Below are 14,350 nucleotides of genomic sequence, written 5' to 3' on the forward strand. Positions count from 1 at the left end.
CCTCCTAAATCTAAACTAAAATAAAAAATTTAAAAAGAGAAAATACTAGAAAATTTAAAAAGTAATTGTAACATAATTGAAGAATACCTTTGATAGGCTCATCAGTAGACCAGACACAGCTGAGGAAAGAATCACTAAAATCATCTGAAGAGAGATCAACAGAAACATTCCAATTGAAATACATAGGAAACAATAATGAAAAAAGTGGAAAATAACTCAGATAAATTACCAAGCTTATAATATAGATGTAATTGGAGTACTGGAAGGAGAAGAATGAAAGTAGCAGCAGAAATATTTGAAATACTAATAACCAAGAACATTCTAAAATTACGAGGTATAAAACCACAGATCCAGGAAGCCAGAGAACACAAAGCAGGATAATAAAACACACACACAAACAAAAACAAAAAGCAGTGACACCAGGTATATCATATTCAAACTGCAAAACACAAAGAGAAAATCTTGAGAGAAGCCAGAGGGAGAAAAATCACCTTATTTATACAGAAACAAGAACAAGATTTCTAGTGGAGTTACTGTCAGAAACTATGCAAGCAAGAAGACAGTGGTGAGAAATATTTAAAGTATTGAAAGAAAAGAACTCACTAACTAGACTTCAATATACAGTGAAATTATCCTTCAAAACAGAAGGAGAACTAAAACCTTCTCAGACATACAAAAAACTGAGAAACTTTGCTAGACCTTCCCTAAAACAAATGTTAGAAAAAACTCTTCAGGAATAATGAAAATTATATAAGTGAGAAACTCAGATTCATATAAAGAAAGAAATAGAATTAGAGAAGAAATAAATGAAGATAAAATAATGTCACGTTTTAAACTCTTAATTGACTTAAAAGAAAATGTTTATATAAAGTAATAGCATTAACAATGGGTTTGTGATTGTGAATTATGGATAAATCAAATAAATGACAGTAACATAATAGAAGACACGAGGAAGGAAATAGAACTACTCCAAGTGAATGGCACTACAATTGAAGCAGTAGAGTGTTACCTGAAGGTTGACAATTAAAGATATATTGGAAATGTAGGGCAACCACTAAAAACTCTTAATGAAAGAAGTATAATTGATATGACATAATTAAAATAGAATTTTATAAAATATTCAATTAAAACTACAGAAGGCAGAAATAGGGGAAGGAAAAAATAACATAAAGAATAAGAAATGGTTGCAAATCTGGTAGATATTAAACCTAATGTTTTTATAGTCACTTTTAATGTTAACTGTCTTAATATACAAATTAAAACTCAGAGAATATCAAAATGGGGTTTGAGAAAAGACCTAATTATATATTTTCTATAGGAAATCCAACTTAAGCATAATAACTCAGGTTATAAAAAGCAAAAAGGTATACCTTACTAACGCTAATCAAAAAAGGATGAAGTAGCTGTATCAGTTTAACAAAAAGCAGACTTCAGAAGAAGGAAAATTATCAAAGGTTAAAGAGAAGAATTACATAATGATAGAACTGTCAATTTTCCAAGAAGACACAACAATCCTTAAAGCATATTCGCCTAATAATAAGTGTCAAAATACATAAGGAAAAACTTATGGAACTGAAAGAAAAAGAAACAAATCCACTGCCCTAGTTGGAGACTTCAACACTCCTCTTTCAATAATTGATAGATTGAGAAGGAAGAAAATTGATAAGTATACAGTTGACTTTAAGTGTTTTGAGAATAGCATTCTCCTAATACCAAAATCAGATAAAGGTAGTACAAGAACAGAAAACTAAAGACAAATATCTATCAACATAGATGCAAAAACCCTCAATAAAATATTAGCAAATCAAGCTCAAGAATGCATGAAAATAATTTTACACCACAATTAAGTGGGATCATTCCAGGTATGCAAAGCTGATTCAAAACTTGAAATCAATCATGTAATCCACCGCATCTCTATCCTAAAAGAGACAAAGCATGTAATCATATCAACTGATGTAGAAAGAGCATTTGAAAAAAATCCAACACCCATTCATTTTAAAATCTTACAGAAAATTAGCAATAGAGGGAAACATCATTAACTTAATAAAGATCATCTACAAGAAATCAACAGCTACACATAGACATAGACATAAGGACTAGATGTTTTCTCCTGAAACCTGGAATAAGGCAAGGATGTCCTTTCTCACTACTTCTATTCAACATCATACTGGAAGTCTTAGCTACTGTACTACAACAGGAATTGTTATTTGTGCAGATTGAAAAGGAAGAAATGAAATTGTTTTTATTGACAGATGGCAAAAAAATTATCTATGTAGAAAACTTGAGCAAATCCACAAATAAAAAATTTCCTCAAACTAACAAGTAATTATAGGAAGGTCACAGGATACAAGGTTAATATACAGGAGTCAATTGTTTTTCTATATACCTGTAGCAAACAATTGGAATTTGAAATTAAAACAATGCACTTTGCAATAGCACCCCCCAAGATGACATACTTAGATATAAATCTAGATGCATATGTAGAGTATCTATATGTGGAAAAGTACAAAACTCTGATGAAATAAATTTTAAAACATCTAAATAAATGGAATTATTTTCCTTTTACCTGAATCTGTAGAGTCAAAATATTAAGATGCCAATTCTTCTGAAATTGATGAAGAGAGTCAATGCAATCCCAACCACAATAACAGCTAGCTCTTTTATAGATGTTAAAAAACAAATTCTAAATTTTATATGGAAAGTCAAAAGACCTAGAATAGTCAACACAATACTGAAGAAAATGAACAAAGTTGGAAGACACACTACCCAATTTCAAGACTTACTGTAAAGCAAGAGTAATCAAGATAGTGTAGTACTGATGAAAGAATAGAGAATTTATCAGTGGAACAGAATCAAATGATCTCTGACCAAGGAGAAATGGCAATTTAATGGAGAAAGGATAGAATTTTCAACAAATGGTGCTAGAAAAATTGTACGTCCCAGAAAAAATGAACCTAGACACAGACCTTACACATGACAATATATCATAGACTTAAATTTAAAATGGACCACTATAAAACCTTTAGAACTGATAAATAAGTTTAGCAAAGTTTCAGGATACAAAATCAATGCAAAGAATCAGTGGCATTTCTATATACCAATAACATTCAAACTGAGAGCCAAATCAAGAACACAATCCTATTTACAATAGCCACACAGAAAAATGAAATACCTAAGAAAACAGCTAACCAAGAAGATGAAAGTGCTCTACAAGGAGAATTATAAAACACTGCTGAAAGAAATCAGAGATGACACAAACAAATGAAAAAAAAATCCCATGCTCACGGATAGAAATAATCAATATTGTTAAAATGGCCATAGTGCTGAAAACAATGTACAGTTTCAGTGCTATTCCTATCAGTACCAATGTCTTTTTTTTCACAGATTTAAAAAGACGTTATTCTAAAATTCAAATGGAGCCAAAAAAGAGGCTGGAATAGCCAAAGCCATCCTAAGCAAAAAGAACAAATCTGGAGGCATCACATTACCTGCCTTCGAACTATACTACAAGGCTACTGCAACGAAAACAGTATAGTCCTGGTACAAAAACAAACATGTAGACAAGTGGAACAGAATAGAGAACACAGAAATGAAGCCACACACCTGCAAGCATCAGATCTTCAACAAAGTCAACAAAAATAAGCAATATAGAAAAGACTCCATATTCAATAAATGGTGCTGGGACAATTGGCTAGTCATATGCAGAAGAATGAAACGGCACCCCTACCTATCACCATGTATAAAAATTAACTCAAAATGGATTACAGACTTAAATGTTAGACCTCAAACTATAAAAATCCTAGAAGAAAACTTATAAAATATCGTTTTCAATATCAGCCTTGGCAAATAATTTATGGCCAAGTCCTCAAAAGCAATTGCAACAAAAACAAAAATTGGCAATGGGACCTAATTAAACTAAAGAGTTTCTGCACAGCAAAATAAACTATCAACAGAGACAACCTATAGGATTAAAGAAAATATTAGCAAACTGTGCATCCAACAAAGGTCTAATATCCAGAATCTATAAGGAACTTAAAAACAAATCAACAAGCAAAAAGCAACTGCATTAAAAAATGAGCAAAAGACATAACAGACACTTCTCAAAGGAAGACATACATGCAGCTAAGAAATATATAAAAATGCTGATCAGTACTAATCAGAGAAATTCAAATCAAAACCACAATGAGATACCATTTCACACCAGTCAAAAACCGCCTTCAGTAAAAAGTATAAAAACAACAGATGCTGATGAGGCTGTGGAGAAAGGGAAACATTTATGCACTGCTGGTGAGAATGTAAATTAGTCCACTCACTGTGCAGAGCAGTTTGGAGATTTCTCAAAGAATGAAAAGTTGCATTACCATTTAACCTAGCAGTTCCATAACTAGGTATGTGGCCAAAGGAAAATAATTTATTCTACCAAAAAGACACATGCATCCGTATGTTCATCGCAGCACTATTCACAAGAGCAAAGACACGAAATCAACCCAGGTGCCCATCAACTCTGAATTAGATATGAAAATATGGTACGTATAGGCCGGGTGTGGTGGCTCACGCCTATAATCCTAGCACTTTGGGAGGCCGAGGCGGGTGGATCACAAGGTCAGGAGATTGAGACCATCCTGGCTAACACGGTGAAACCCTGTCTCTACTAAAAAATTCAAAAAATTAGCCCAGCGTGGTGGCGGGCACCTGTAGTCCCAGCTACTGGGGAGGCTGAGGCGGGAGAATGGTGTGAACCTGGGAGGCAGAGCTTGCAGTGAGCTGAGATCACACCACTGCACTCCAGCCTGGGCCATAGAGCGAGACTCCGTCTCATGAAAAAAAAAAAAAAAAGAAAAGAAAATATGGTACATATACACCATGGAATACTATGTAGCCATGAGAAAGAACAAAATCATGTACTTTGCAGCAATATGGATGCAACTGGTGGTCATTATACTTGGCAAATCAATGCAGAAACAAAACCAAATACCGCATGTTCTCACTTACAAGTGGGAACTAAATATTGAATACACAGGACACCAAGATGAGAACAATAGACACCAGGACATGCAAGATGGGGGAGGGAGAAGAGGGGACCGAGGGCTGAAAAACTATCTATTGGGTACGACTGTGCTCACTACCTGGGAGATGGAATGTACTGCAAACCTCAGCATCACATAATATGCCTTTGTAACAAATCTGCACACGTACACCCTGAACCTATAATAAAAATTTTTGAAAAGACATAGCAGAAATTTGACATGACCTTGCATCTGGTGATGATTTTTAGTTATGACACCAAAATCACAATGAAAGAAAAATCGTTATGTTGGACTACATTAACATTAAAAACTGTTTTCCTCCATTAAAGAAACTGTTAAGAGAATAAAAAGGCAAGCCAGAGATTGGGAGAAAATATTTGCAAAACACATATCTGATAAAGGACTTGTGTCCAAAATATACAAAGAAGTCTTAACATTGAACAAAAGGAAAACAAACAACTCAATTAAAAAATGGGCAAATGATCTGAAAAGACGCCTTATTAAATAATACAAATGGAAAATAAGCATATGAAAAGATGCTAAACATTTCTCATTAGAGAATTACAAATTAAAACAACAATGAGATTTTTTTTTTTTTTTTTTTTTTTTTGAGACAGAGTCTGGCTCTGTTGCCCAGGCTGGAGTGCTGTGGCGCAATCTCGGCTCACTGCAAGCTCAACCTCCTGGGTTCACGCCATTCTCCTGCCTCAGCCTCCCGAGTAGCTGGGACTACAGGCGCCCACCACCATGCCCGGCTAATTTTTTGTATTTTTAGTAGAGACAGGGTTTCATCGTGTTAGCCAGGATGGTCTGGATCTCCTGACCTCATGATCCGCCCGCGTCGGCCTCCCAAAGTACTGAGATTACAGGCGTGAGCCACCGCGCCCGGCCAACAATGAGATTTTTAAGTTAAAAATTAATTAAAATGCACGTGTGTGGCAGGGCTAAAATGGGAAAAATAATGACAATATCAATGGGTGGTGAGGTTGGGAAGCAGCAGCCATTGTCATAATTCATTGCTGATAGGACACAAAGTGGTACAGGCTGTCTGGAAGACAGTTTGGCAGTTTCCTATAAAGGTAAACATAGTCTTACCATATATCCAGCAATCACGTTCCTAGGTAATTATCCACCTGACTTGGAAATGTATGTTGTTACAAATTGGGGGAGAGTGGAACATCTCTTTTGCAGAAGAATTCCAAATAATTTTTGTAGATACTCTACCCTCTAGAAAGTGGAGTATAATTACCAACTCCTTACATGTGGGCTGAACATAGTGACTTCCTTCTAAAGACTACAGTGTGAAAATGCGGGAAAAAGACTAAGAGACCTGACAAACACCTCAGCCAGTTGATCTTTGTCAATATCGAAAGTGACTGGTCATGTTGATGATATATACCTTTAATATGTGATGAAAATGGCATTTTACCTCTGGTATCCTCTTCCCCAAATCCATACCCCTGTCTAATCATGAGAAAAACATCAAACAAATCTCAATAGAAATTCTACAAAATGCCTGACCAGTATGCCTCAAAACTGCCAAGGTCTTGAAAGGCTGACACAAGGTAAAACAAGGAAAGGAAAAACAAGGAATGGCTGAGAGACCATCGCAGGCAAGAGTTGCCTAAGACGACATACCGACTAAATGTGATATGGTTTCTTGAGTGGGAACATTTAACAGAAAAAGGATATATGGTAAAAACCTAGGAAAACTGAATTAAGTGTGGATTTAGTTTGTTTTAAAAATTCAGTGATAAAACGCTTCTCTCTACTTGCCATTATTTCTTTTTGGAGTTCTAGATATTTCTTTCACACCCCAGAACAGCGGTCCCCAACCTTTGTGGCACCAGGGACCAGTTTCTTGGAAGACAATATTCCCCCAGATGTGGGAGCAGGAGGATGGTTTCGGGATGAAACTGCTCCACCTCAGATCGTCAGGCATTATTAGATTCACATAAGGAGTGCACAGCCTAAATCTTTTGCATATGCAGTTCGCAATAGAGTTATTGTTCCTATGAGAATCTAATGCTGATCTGACAGGAGGTGGAGTTGAGGCAGCAATGCTCACCTGCCTTCTGCTCACCTCCTGCTGTGTGGCCTGGTTTCTAGGGGTTGGGGACTCCTGCCCTAGAAGGTTCTTAGAGATTAGGTATGGGAGCTTTGTAGGCTGATGCTTGACTATTCACAAGTATCACTGCATTATGTTCTTAATACTTATAAAAACAATATTTTATTAATTAAGCATTTATCCTATTCTCAAAACTTTACTAAATTGAGGGTATATAAAGGAAGGCAAAATAAAAGTTTCTATCCTAGTGGAATTTAAAGTCTTAGGACTGAACAGCCATGTAGCAGCTGGACAATATAGTTTTGGTTTTCACCTCTCATCTGAAGGCATGAAAACTTAATTTTTTAGTGACATTGCTTAAAGATATTAGAACCAAAAGTACTTTAATACTTCTCACCTTAAAACAAAATGAAACAGAAATTACTTCTCAGGACCTCAGATCACCTTGCAACCACCGCTCCTTTTCTTTCTTCCCTCTTACACTGATACTGCTGAAGAATTGCCTACAGGTGTTGCAAATTCTTTATAACCAATTTATTCTCAAAATCTCTTTAATCTTGCTTCTGAGCCCTTCACTCAGTGGAAACTGCCATTGTTAAAAGTCTAAAACTAATATTCATGTTGGTTAATCTGAAGTTAATTTCTCTGTTTTCATAGTGTTCCTATCAACAGTAAAACTTTTGACACTCTTCCTTTTTGAAATACTCTGTTACCTCATTAGCTCCTCCTCGGCCTTCTTCCCCAGCAACTTCTTTTCTGCCTCAGATTTAATCTTCCTTACATAGTTATTAATGCATTTACCTTCTTCTCTCTTTCTTCTCTCCCTACATGATTTTATTAACTCCATCATTTTATACTACATCCATAGGCTGTGGATCTCCAAGTCTTGCTCAGGTTCCTCTTCTAGGCATCAGATTCCCATTTTTCACTCTCCACTTGACCTTTGCTTTGGAAATTTTATGAACTGCAGACAATTCATCTCAAACTGAATTTGTCTTTCATCCTAGTTTTCTCTATTTCCAGTAAATGGCATCACTGTCTACCTATTGCCTTGTCTGGAAATGAGGAATTCATATTTCATTTAGCATTTCCTTTATTCCTGAAATTCAGTCCAGCATTAATGAAATTCTGTGTTTCTATATCCAAAATATATCTTCACCTGTTGAATTCTCTCTCTCTGTCACCATCACCTTTGGCCAGTAACTATCATTCTCACCTGGATTTCTGCAACTATTTTTCAACAAATCTTCCCTCAAACCATTGTAAGACATTCATAAGCTTTAGGCAGGCTTAATTTTAGAGTCCATAATTCCCATCATATAAACCAAACCATATTGAAATATTTCCATATCCTACATTAAAAGCAATATTTCTGCTGTGGAAGAGTCTTAAAATTTGTTTATAAAATTATTTGGTGGCAGGATTTTATTTAATATATGACAAGCTAAGTTATATATTTTATATGACCAGCTAAGTCATAGATGAAATAAATATAATATATAAAAATATATATCATATTTGAGAAAATTTATGATTATTAGAAATTTTCATATCAATATAATTTTTTTATAAATGAAAAGAATCTAAATCCCAAACATTTTTTAGTTTATGACATATTTTTGAGTTTTATATTTTAAAATATATAATTTTAGCATATTATTTGTATAGGATTCAATTAAACATTTGTTCATTTTGATGTTGTGCCAAACACATAACTCTCTTAAGACAGCACAGCAAAGAAGTATCAGAACCAGAATTTGAAACCAAGGAATCTGGTTCCAGAATTGAGCTGTTAGTTCTGACTGTCTTCTGAATACTCTACGAATATGAGCCTGCTGGTTTTCAGATGTCTTGTGGTCCATATCACTTGTGCATATGTATTTGTTCACTAGGCACTTCTGCCCTAGTATATTAAACAGAAGACAAGAGAACTCTGCCAATGTAAAAACCATGCCAGCTGCATGATATTTCATATAACTTTTAGATAGTTAAGATTATCAAGAGTGTTATTAAGTAACAGCACCCCATTTTTGGAGGACAACTAAGAATTATCACACTTTCAAAAAGAAGTTTTACTTTCAGTTAAAAAATAAGTTTTGGGGACCTAATGTATAGCACTGTGACTACAGTTACTACTACGGTACTGTATTATTTACTGGAAATTTGATGAAAGCCTATTTTAAGTGTCCTCAGCTCCCTCCCCACAAGACTGTCCCGTGGTAACCATGGGTGATGAGGGATATGTTAATTAATTTGACTCTGGTAGTCACTACACAATACATGCATATATAAAGTCACCTAGAATATATACAATTTTGTATGTCAATGATAACTCAATAAATATATGAAAAAAATACCAAAAAGTTAGTTGAAAAATTTTGAATCAGCATAGTCTGTGTACCCAACATGTTATTTAAAAGTCAGTAACTTGCAAGAGCGATCCCTGAATGACTGTGTTTTCCCCCTCACTCTTGTTGGTATGAAGCATGGTATTTCAGATTAGAAGATGTTTGAGTGTAAATCATTCATCAGTGTCGTTGCCACATTTGGTGAAATGCGTTTTTCCCTCCTTTAACAACAAATGCTCCAGGTTTTGAGTTACTCTATGTTTTGCTTCAGTCATGGTAGAGAATTTTACCCTGGGATGCTCGCCAGGGACCATACTTGGTTCATGCAACATAGACGCTAGTTTTACAATTTTTGGCCCGCATAGTGATCATCTTTGGCTTTTGAGGTCAGGCATAGCATTCTTCTAGCTATATTTGTAACATTTTAGAATCCGCTTTCAAGAAAGAATGCTCATTAGCAAGGCATCTGCCATGTTCCGGTAAGGTTGCTTTACAATGAATTCCTGAGAGCTGCAAAATGTGAGCAAAATGTCTTCATACTGGTAGGCAATCTGTGAGAATTAAATAGGTCTTATTTTTCCTTTGCCAGATTTAAAGCAACTGTAATGAAAGTTGCTTAGTATTAAATTCTAAAGGTTTAAAATAACGTAAACTTAAAGGTAAGAGTCCATGTCTGTCAAGCCTCTGATGATACGAGAAAGAAGGGGAAAGTGCCATCATTCCCATGTGGTCCAAGATAAAACTGTAGTTTTTACTGGTTTTTATCCAGTCTTCTATCCCTTCTTGTCCACATTGCTTGCTAAACAGATAAATTCTGTGTAAAATGTGTCTTGAGAAACTGAAACAACTCAGCTATTAAAAAGAAGTCAGTAGTGACAACAGCCACTGATACTAGGTGGAGAGAGAATTCCATGACAGGTTATTTGAGTTTAGAGAGTACATAAAATGGCACTTTTTAATCTTCATGAAGGGCAGTTAGAAGAAACTGCCTCATGGTAGGAAAATGTACAGAAATCAGTCCTTTAAGTTGCATCTAAAAGTGATTTGGAAAAACTATAGATGCTGAAATATGTGTTGCTGCATATTTCACTTGGGCAATTTTCTTAAAACTCACTGAATACGGTGGGCGAGAAGTAATCTAATTTTCACTCCATAGTATGTCCAACTTTAGAAATTTAGAAGCCCTCAATGAGAATTTAAAGAAATTAGAGTAAATACCTTTTACTAGATTGAAGAAAGCTGAAACTGGATCTCTTCCTTACACCTTACACAAAAATTAATACAAGATGGATTAAAGACTTAAATGTTAGACCTAAAACCATAAAAACCTTAGAAGAAAACCTGGATAATACTATTCAGGTCATAGACATGGGCAAGGACTTCATGTCTAAAACACCAAAAACAATGGCAACAAAAGCCAAAATTGACAAATGAGATCTAATTAAACTAAAGAGAGTCTGCACAGCAAAAGAAACTACCATCAGAGTGAACAGGCAATCTACAGAATGGGAGAAAATTTTTCAATCTACCCATCTGACAAAGGGCTAATATCCAGAATCTACAAATAACTTAAACAAATTTACAAGAAAAAAATCAAACAACTGCATCAAAAAGTGGGCAAAGGATATGAACAGACACTTCTCAAAAGAAGACATTTATGCAACCAACAGACACTTGGAAAAATGCTCATCATCACTGGCCATCAGAGAAATGCAAATCAAAACCACAATGAGATATCATCTCACACCAGTTAGAATGGCGATCATTAAAAAGTCAGGAACCAACAGGTGCTGGAGAGGATGTGGAGAAATAGGAACACTTTTGCACTGTTGGTGGGACTGTAAATTAGTTCAACCATTGTGGAAGACAGTGTGGCGATTCCTCAAGGATCTAGAACTAGAAATACCATTTGACCTAGCCATCTCATTACTGGGTATATACCCAGAGGATTATAAATCATGCTGCTATAAAGACACATGCACATGTATGTTTATTGCGGCACTATTCACAATAGCAAAGACTTGGAACCAACCCAAATGTCCATCAATGATAGACTGGATTAAGAAAATGTGGCACATATACACTATGGAATACTATGCAGCCACAAAAAGGATGAGTTCATGTCCTTTGTAGGGACATAGATGAAGCTGGAAACCATCACTCTCAGCAAACTATCGCAAGGACAGAAAACCAGACACTGCATGTCCTCACTCATAGGTGGGAATTGAGCAATGAGAACACCTGGACACAGGATGGGGAACATCACACACTGGGGCCTGTCATGGGGTAGGGGGAGGGGTGAGGGATAGCATTAGGAGATATAACTAATGCAAAGGAGAAGTTAATGTGTGCAGCACACCAACATGGCACATGTGTACATATGTAACAAACCTGCAGGTTGTGCACATGTACCCTAGAACTTAAAGTATAATAAAATAAATAAATAAATACAGTAAAAAAATTGAAAATGCAATATAATTAAATAAATTTCACTTGTCTGGAAACTATAGAGTAAGAATATTTTCATGTTTACTTCATTATGATCTTATTTTTTACATTACTTGGATTTATGTAATAAACAAGTACATGCTATTGTTTAATCAAAAAAGAAACTTTCATGACATATCATAGAAAGTGTGGATTCAACTTAGTTGCCTCTATTTCACAAATATAGTGTATCTAGAACGGTGATTAAAAAATTGTATTTCATTTAATATTTTTGAGTGTCTAATATTTTCTGGTCTCTGCCTTTTAAGGAAGAGGTGTGCGAGATCTGTCCTCCACTCTATAGTGACACAGACAAATAGATGATGTTTGTGCCCATTGGTAAGTGCTGCAAGAGACAGAAAGAATTACTGGGTGTGTGAGCAAAGAGAAACATTTTATAATTAGAGGAAATCAGGAAAAGCCTCACAGAGGACTTACGTTTTGAATTTACGAGTAAAATCTTTGAAAGATGAGTAGGTGCCCAAATTACAGAAATGAAGGATAGGAATTTTTTTTTAAAGAAATGGCCTCAGGAAAAAAAGCTGTGGATCTTAAAAGGTTTATGTGCTTGGGAACTATGACAGGAACTTTACTGTGATAAGAGCTGCAAGTGGTTAAAGGCTGGAGCGCAGAATAATCCTAGAAGGACCCGACATAGTAATATGGAAGATTCTTTTTAGTTTGGCTCTTTTTGCGGTTTTACACATTGCTTTTTAACCTTTGAACACTGACCATCCAATAACCCACAGGCAGCAGGGAAAAATATATTTTTTAATTTCCTTCCAATCCTTTTCAAATAATTATTTTAAAAAATCAGGGATTATAGGCCGGGCGCGGTGGTTTACGCCTGTAATCCCAGCACTTTGGGAGGCCGAGGTGGGCGGATCACGAGGTCAGGAGATCCAGACCATCCTGGCTAACACATGAAACCCCATCTCTACTAAAAATACAAAAAATTAGCCGGGAATGGTGGGGGGCGCCTGTAGTCCCAGCTACTCGGGAGGCTGAGGCAGGAGAATGACGGGAACCCGGGAGGCGGAGCTTGCAGTGAGCCGAGATAGCGCCGCTGCACTCCAGCCTGGGCGACAGAGCAAGACCGTCTCAAAAAAAAAAAAAAAAAAAAAAAAAAAAAATCAGAGATTATAAACTTAGACGGCAAAAAAAGCAGGCAGATGATGAAAATGAATGAAGTAGGCCAGGTGAAATATTTAGCTTTCCTCTTGGTCTAAGAGAAAAGAGCAAGTGCAATGGTAAATGACAGCCGAGACTCCGATTAGGTCCTGAGTGGGCAGTGCTGGAGGCAGCCACCGGACACCACTTGCCCCATTCACAGGAGCTGGCAGCCCCATCCATTTTACCCTACACAGTTGCGGTGCCCATGTTGCCAGATATCTTGATTTTGCAAGAGAAGCCAGAAATTAGGATTTTTCTCTGCTATATCCCAATTTTTAAATGCTAGTAAATCCTTCGCTTTTTTTTTTAAACAGTATGTGGGCCAACTTTATAGCACGGCCAAACAAAACAGGCTGGGGTCCTTATCAGACCGTTGGCAGCCAGTTGACCACTGCTGTTTTACATTGCTGAGATCATACAATATACTCAACATCCTGCTTTTTCCCATTAAGATTAAAGCACCATAGAACTGTTAGAAATTCAACATCCACTCTTTTTAGCATGAGAATTTAAAAATACACTAAAAATTAGAGCATATAGTAAAGATATACGCATATATTGTACACCATATTTAGTAATCATTAATCTATCTTTTTTGTTTTGAACCTATAATTTAAAAAATAATACTTTACTGATTAAATAAAACTTTTGCACTTCTCTTCAATTGTATTTTCAGCGGTTCCTCACTAGAAATAAATATTCTAAAGTTAATACCTTCATATTTATGTTTTAGTACTATTAATAATTTATGTACATAAATAAGAGTTATTGTTTGCAGATTGCAATTTAAATAAGAGATATTATACTGTATGTTTCATTTGGCACCTTTTTTTTTTTTAACTTAACACTATTCTAGAGAAATTTAGCCAAGTTGGTTATCAATAGGAGTAAATCAGTTTAATTTTCATAGCTATAGAAAGCAAAAATTCATTATAGAGAGTAGCATTGTATAAATATATGTTTATTTCCTATTGATGGCTATTTAATTTTGTCCCATTTTTTTCACAGAAATTATGTTGTATTGAACATCTTCCTGCATATTCCCTTTGGCACATGTATCTAATTTCTCTAGAGTGTATAGTTAAAGAAGTGGGTTTCTAGGTTCTGGGGGTCCTATGTCTTCAACTTTACTGAATGAAAATTTTAAAATTTTAACTAAGAATATTAAAAATTGGCTTCCCTAAATAGTTGTACCAATTCACACTTTGCCAGTTGTCTGTGAGTTCCTTTCTCCCATTTTTTGCCAG

Source organism: Pongo pygmaeus, chromosome 3, assembly GCF_028885625.2.
Source record: "Pongo pygmaeus isolate AG05252 chromosome 3, NHGRI_mPonPyg2-v2.0_pri, whole genome shotgun sequence".
Lineage (NCBI taxonomy): Eukaryota > Metazoa > Chordata > Mammalia > Primates > Hominidae > Pongo > Pongo pygmaeus.